Here is a 5,792-nt window from a genome sequence, read left to right on the forward strand (position 1 = left end):
CTTTTTTCTGCCGATGGAGCGCTCTGACATAGCCCTGCATGTATTGGTAGCTTTCATGCAGGCATTTTCCTTTCTGAAACGCCGTTTATGCTGGGGAAATCAGGTCTTGAAGCCGAGGCGCTAGTCTCATGGATAGAACTTTTGCAATCAACTTAGCCATGGAATGAATGAGGCTGATCGGACGAAAGTGACCCAACTCTGTTGCTCCATCCTTCTTTGGCAGCAAGGCAATGAAGGCAGTGTTTAGATTGACAAAATTGCCACCCGCTAGGTTGTAGAACTTTTGGAAAACCGCCATGATATCTAGTTTGATAATGTGCCAACATGATCTGAAGAACTTGCCAGTGAACCCATCCGGCCCAGGAGCTTTTTCCATTGGAGATGCCTTGATGGCCGCCCAGATTTCTTGCTCACAGAAAGGAAGATCGATGCCTTGCAGGTCGACGGCTGGCAGCTGGAGCATGTTCCAGTTAAGTGTGCAGCTTCGATGCCAGGTATCCCCAAGGCCGCGGGCGAAGTGATCGAAGGCCAACTTAGCTTTCTCCCGCGGCTCTGTGACAATGGCGTCGCCGTGCTTGATCGAGTGGTTGTAGTTTTTTCTATGATGTGAGAGGACGCGGGCATGAAAGAACTTTGAGTTTGCATCTCCCGCGCGGAGCCAAGAAATCCTGGAGGCCTGCTTCTTGCGAGCCCTTTCAATTGCTGCCAGCCCAAGAACCTTTAGTTTTAGCTGCTTCCTCAGGTGTAGCTCGTCAGGTGACAGCGGTCTGGCCTCCAGCGCTGCGTCTAGCCTCATGATGACCTCGTTGGCGATGTGAAATTGAAGTTTCGCACCCCCAAACAAACTTTTGCTCCAAACCTTTAAATCCACCACAACTCTTTCCATTTTCTTCTTCAATCTGACGAACGGGCAGTCATGGCAGACAGGCCTCTCCCAAGCATGCTGCACCGTCTCTTGGAAATGAGGAAAGACTGTCCAAAAGTTTTCGAATCTGAACCTTGCCCTGGTGACAGGCCTAACTCCATTAGCCAGCACCAGAGGGCAATGATCAGAGAACGAAGTGGAGGCCGCCATTAGCACAAAGTTTGGGTGCATATCTCCCATGCCAGGTTGCAGAAAACCTTGTCGATGCTACAAAGAGTTGGGTCCTCCCTCTCGCTGCTCCACGTAAATCTCCTATTTTTGCATTTGACCTCTTTTACCCCGGCGAGGTCAATTGCTCTGCGGAAACGGCCCATCATTCTTCTGTTGATGTTGGAGTTGTTCTTGTCCCTAGCTTGGTAAATCATGTTGAAGTCGCCGTTCAGCATCCATGGCTCTGAGGTAGCCGGCGCAACCGCAGCCAGCTCAGACAGAAAATTTTCTTTCTGCTGGTCATCCGTCGGCCCATATACCGTAGTCATCCAAAATGAGTGACCGGTGCTAATGATCCTCACCTTGGCAGTGATGGAGAAACTAGCGACGATCTGATCCGTGATGTCGACGATCTGCTTGTCCCAGAATATTGACGCGCCCCCTCTTGTGCCCACTGCCGGAAGCACCACGCAGCCCTGCATAAGATTTCCCCCAACGTCGCGAGCCATTTCAGAAGTCCAAGCCTCTATTTTAGTTTCTTGTAGGTTTAGGATTGAGATCTTGTTTGCCTGCGCCACCTCTCTAACTGCAGATCGTCTAGCCAGCGCGTTAAGGCCTCTCATTCCACGACATAATCCTATAATTTGTATCAATCATGGAGACAGGGGAGTTCGCTTCGTCGATTATCCATTGAAACAAAGGGGTTACAACACACATTACATCGACCCAGGGGGCACCGCCGGCCACCAATAGGCCCAAAATCCCGGCGGTGGCTAGAAACTGATCCTGCTGACTGAAGACTACACATGAAGACTAATCCTAACTCGAACTGGTCTAAAACCAGCCGTCGATAAAGACTACTAGCTAACACTAACATGATGAAGCTACATCCTCAGCATCCGCGCCGGCCATCCCGGCCGCGATTTCCAGTGCCTTACTGTCCAGGCCAGTGAGTTTTGCGATCGCCTTGATGTCACTGCGGGACAGGGGCTCCTCGAAGCGCTTGAGCAGGGCAGCCACCGCCGATGGAGTCATCCGATCCTTTGGGCCGAGGCCGCCGAGTTCTTGGACGAGGCGCAGCGCCGCGCGCTGAGCCACAGGCACAGTGCAGCCGGACTCGGCCTGACGCGCGCTTCAGCGAGAAGGAGCAGAAGAGGACCGCACTTTCGGGGGAGCTGATGAGCGTGGACGGGCAGGCGGAGCTGGCGGAGCGTCGAGGATGGCCAATGGAGGGGCAGAATAGCTGCTGCGGTCCGCCCACCTGACTAGTGCTTCCCTGTCCAGCGTCGAGGTGGAGGCAGTCGACCTTCTGGGTGATGGCAGCGACATGGAAGCCTACAGCAGCAGGAGCCGGGGTGGAGATGCATGGGCTGCTGAGAGGGGCGTCGAGGTCGGCGATGCATGGCAGAATGTCGTCTTCCGAGAAGCCGTCAACGGCCCCACGTCGAGTCGAAGCATGGGGCGGTGAGCGACCGCCGTCCTCAAAGGCCAGCGGTGAAGTGAGCGCCTCGAGCATGGCGTTCTTGATCTCCAGTTGCATGACGTCGGTACGAGGTGGAGGGGAGAGGGCGCGACCGCCTGGGAAGGAGAAGAACTGGGCCACCGGGTCAGGCTCAGGCGCACTCAGGCGAGCGGCCTCGCACGGACGGAGTAGGAGCGGGGGGTGGCCTTGAGGACGGGGCCCTCCTTTGCCGGCTTGCCCTGGTCATTGTGCCGACGGTCGGAGGGGGCCTTGTTGCGGTGCTGGGGAGCGGCCTCGACGACGTCAGTGGCCTTGCCCTTGGCGTGGCAAGAGTTGCCCAAAAAGGCGTCCTTCCAAGAGCGCCGCAGCCCACCTTGGTTGCCATCGTGGTCTGTGTCGCGGCGATCGACGACCGGAGGCCCGTCCCTGCATCCGGAGGCCGGCGCCCGCGAGGCCGCCCTCCTCCCAGGGGCCTGGCCGTCCTCGACGCCGGCGGCCCAGGAACCAGGCTCAGTCCGCGGGAAGGGGTGGCCAACGTCATCGTTAGAGGAGGAAGGGATCCCGCTCTGGCACGAGTGCGAGGAACGCGGCGAGAGCGGGGTCCAGTCCTCCATCCGATCCACGTGGATGAGCATGTCGTAGCGGCGGCCGCCCGACGGAGGAGGGACGCGGCGATCAGGCGGGGAGTATCCAATGATCTCATCGACGCGGCCCGCTCCCCTCTTGAGCACCCAGAGCACCCGCGTGGTGGGGATGTGCGCAATGCTCCAAGTCCAGAGCCAGCAGGTGAACGTCTTGGTGTGGCCGCGCTCCAGGGTCCGGCTGTCAAGGCGGTCGATGCGGCCGAAGTCGCCGAACGCCTCGTCCGCCCCATCCAAGGACCAGAACTGCATCGGGAGGCCTTCAACGATGATGCAGACGTGCAACGGCGGGCTCATGATGGCAGCGTGGTCGTCTTCATGCCAGGCGCGGATGAAGAACTTGAAGCCGTCCACCTTGATGGAGCCCCTCCGCACGGCGTCGTCGCGGTGCGCCGGCAGGTCGAAATGGACCAGGAACGCCTCCGGCTGGTGGGAGGTGATGCGGAGCTGGAAAGGCGGCGTGCCTATCAGCTCCTCGATGGCCTTGCCCACCGTCATGGGGTTTGTCGCGTGGATCCCATCGACGGCAGAGAGTGTGACGACGTGCTGGCGAAGGATGAACTCCTCGCGCTTGAGGACGGGCGAGGCAACCACCACCTTGTTGCTGACCCGCGGCCGCCGCGCCGGGTCGCAGTGGAGCAAGCGGTCCATGGCCGGAGGGGGCGGAGAGGGGCGGGCCGGCGACGGGAAGCGGAGACGGTCGCGCACCGGAGCCCTGGACGGAGCCGGCTTCAGTCTCTCGCGGGCAGTCCCTCCTGGACCCCCGTTCTTCGGGTTTTGTGGGCACTCCCAGGCGAAATGGCCCTGGCGCTTGCAAAGAATGCAGCGGAGAGGATCTCTGCAGTCCTTGCGGCGATGAAGCTTGCTGAGACACCGGAAGCACTTCCCTTTGAACCTGCTTAAAAAGACGTCGCGGCCGGAGCGAGCATTGAAGTCCCTATGGCGGTCCGAGCGGCGCTCCGAGGAGGGGCGCTGACGAACCGCAGGTCCAGATCCGGCACGCCCCCCTTTCCGGGATCTGACCTCCGTCCAGCCAAGATCGCCCCCGAGGGGGAGGAGTTGGCAGTAGGGGATGGGGTGACCACCATGGATTTAAGGCGCCCAAGCCCATTGATGGGTGACGCGCCCAGATCTGACGGGCAATCTCCGTCCCGCCGCAGGATTCGCGGCGTCGAAGCTGGATCTGAGCCCGGGACGGTGGCAGCTTGAGATGATGGCGAGGGCGGGGCCCCGGACGGACCGCGCGACGACGAGGAACCGCAGGGTGGGGGGAGCGCCCGCGTGGAGGAGCAGCCGAGGCGGGACGGGGCGGGGCGGCGGCCATTAAGGCCGGGATTTGTGGCCGCCGCGGCCGGAGTGGCCTGCGGTGCAGAGGAGCGAGAGCGGAGCTAGCGAGAGCCGAAGTCTGAAAATTTTCAGTTTTTGTAAACTGTATTATAAAGATAGGTTCTATGACAACAATCCAAAAGCTGAAATGATTTAATATATAGACCAAGTCCAGGACATAGTTCAGTGGATGCGATAAAGCACTACAAAGTTACATATAGAAATGATTATTTCCAAGATTTCTATCAGCATGAACTTGAGTTAATATGGAAAGTGCTTGGCTATGTTACTATGCTCTTTTCCTCATCTCCTTTTTTAACATGTTACAATAGTAAATTTGAAAGGAAATTTATCTTTTTAAGTCTTGTTTAAAAACAGGTGGCTTGAATGACGCAGCCACTTACATGAAACTGGATATGGTAAAACTTGCATGCCTGTCCCAATTTATTTTGAATTTGGGCAATCTCTATATGGTTTTCTGAATGATAATAGAAGGCAAGGTGCACAAGTATTTAAAGTTTGCTTGTTGCCTCCTTTTGATTTAAGTGGAAAAAAATTCACGGGCCAATTTGTAATACATGTATTTCACAGAACTCATATGTGTATATCCTACTAGTTTTACGTTGCTCTGTCACTTCCTTTCATAGTCAATTACTCTGAAACCATAGAGCATCCAACAATGTTATAAAATTAGAGTTCCAATTAAATAAATGTAGAATTTGAAGTTCAGGGGATCTGTTTTGAACAAGCACACAATCATTGTACAAGAAATTCAGAGATACAGAGATAATGACTAGCTATTGGAAATACTCATTTTCTGTTTTTTAGCTGAATAACAGAATAATGGATAGTGGTGCTTCCTCTCAAACAAGGTCGACTGAAACATTATCTAGCTAATAAATTTATGTCTCATTAAAATTTAGTTCACATTTAGGACTATGCCTTTTATTACTCCTTGCCAAAGGATGAAAAACAGTGTATACATTTATGATGTAAAGAACTGAATTACAAACTACAAACTTCATACTTGTAACATATATATTTGCTATTTTTTTTTATAAAAGCATGCTCATTTTAGTTTACTTTCAGGTTTTCAGTTAAGGCTGCACTTATAAAAAGACGTGCGAAGACTTGGACTTGTGATTCTGTTTCTTTTTCATTTTTTGTGCCCTGTTGGTAATGAAATACTATATGAATCACATTTCTTATATGTTCCCTTTTTAGTTTTGTGCTTTCATTTGTAAGATCATATGGTCGTTTGAGGCAACTGCATGTATATATTGTCGAT

The 5,792-nt window shown here is 54.1% G+C and overlaps 1 pseudogene; it reads right to left on the reverse strand.

The window, feature by feature from the left end:
- Positions 1–1,751: 1,751 nt before the first annotated feature.
- On the reverse strand, positions 1,752–4,699 carry LOC147986231 (uncharacterized; annotated as a pseudogene).
- Positions 4,700–5,792: the final 1,093 nt, after the last annotated feature.

This window comes from Triticum urartu, chromosome 2A, assembly GCF_056163025.1.
Source record: "Triticum urartu cultivar PI428250 chromosome 2A, HENAU_Tu73, whole genome shotgun sequence".
In the NCBI taxonomy this organism is placed as follows: Eukaryota; Viridiplantae; Streptophyta; class Magnoliopsida; order Poales; family Poaceae; genus Triticum; species Triticum urartu.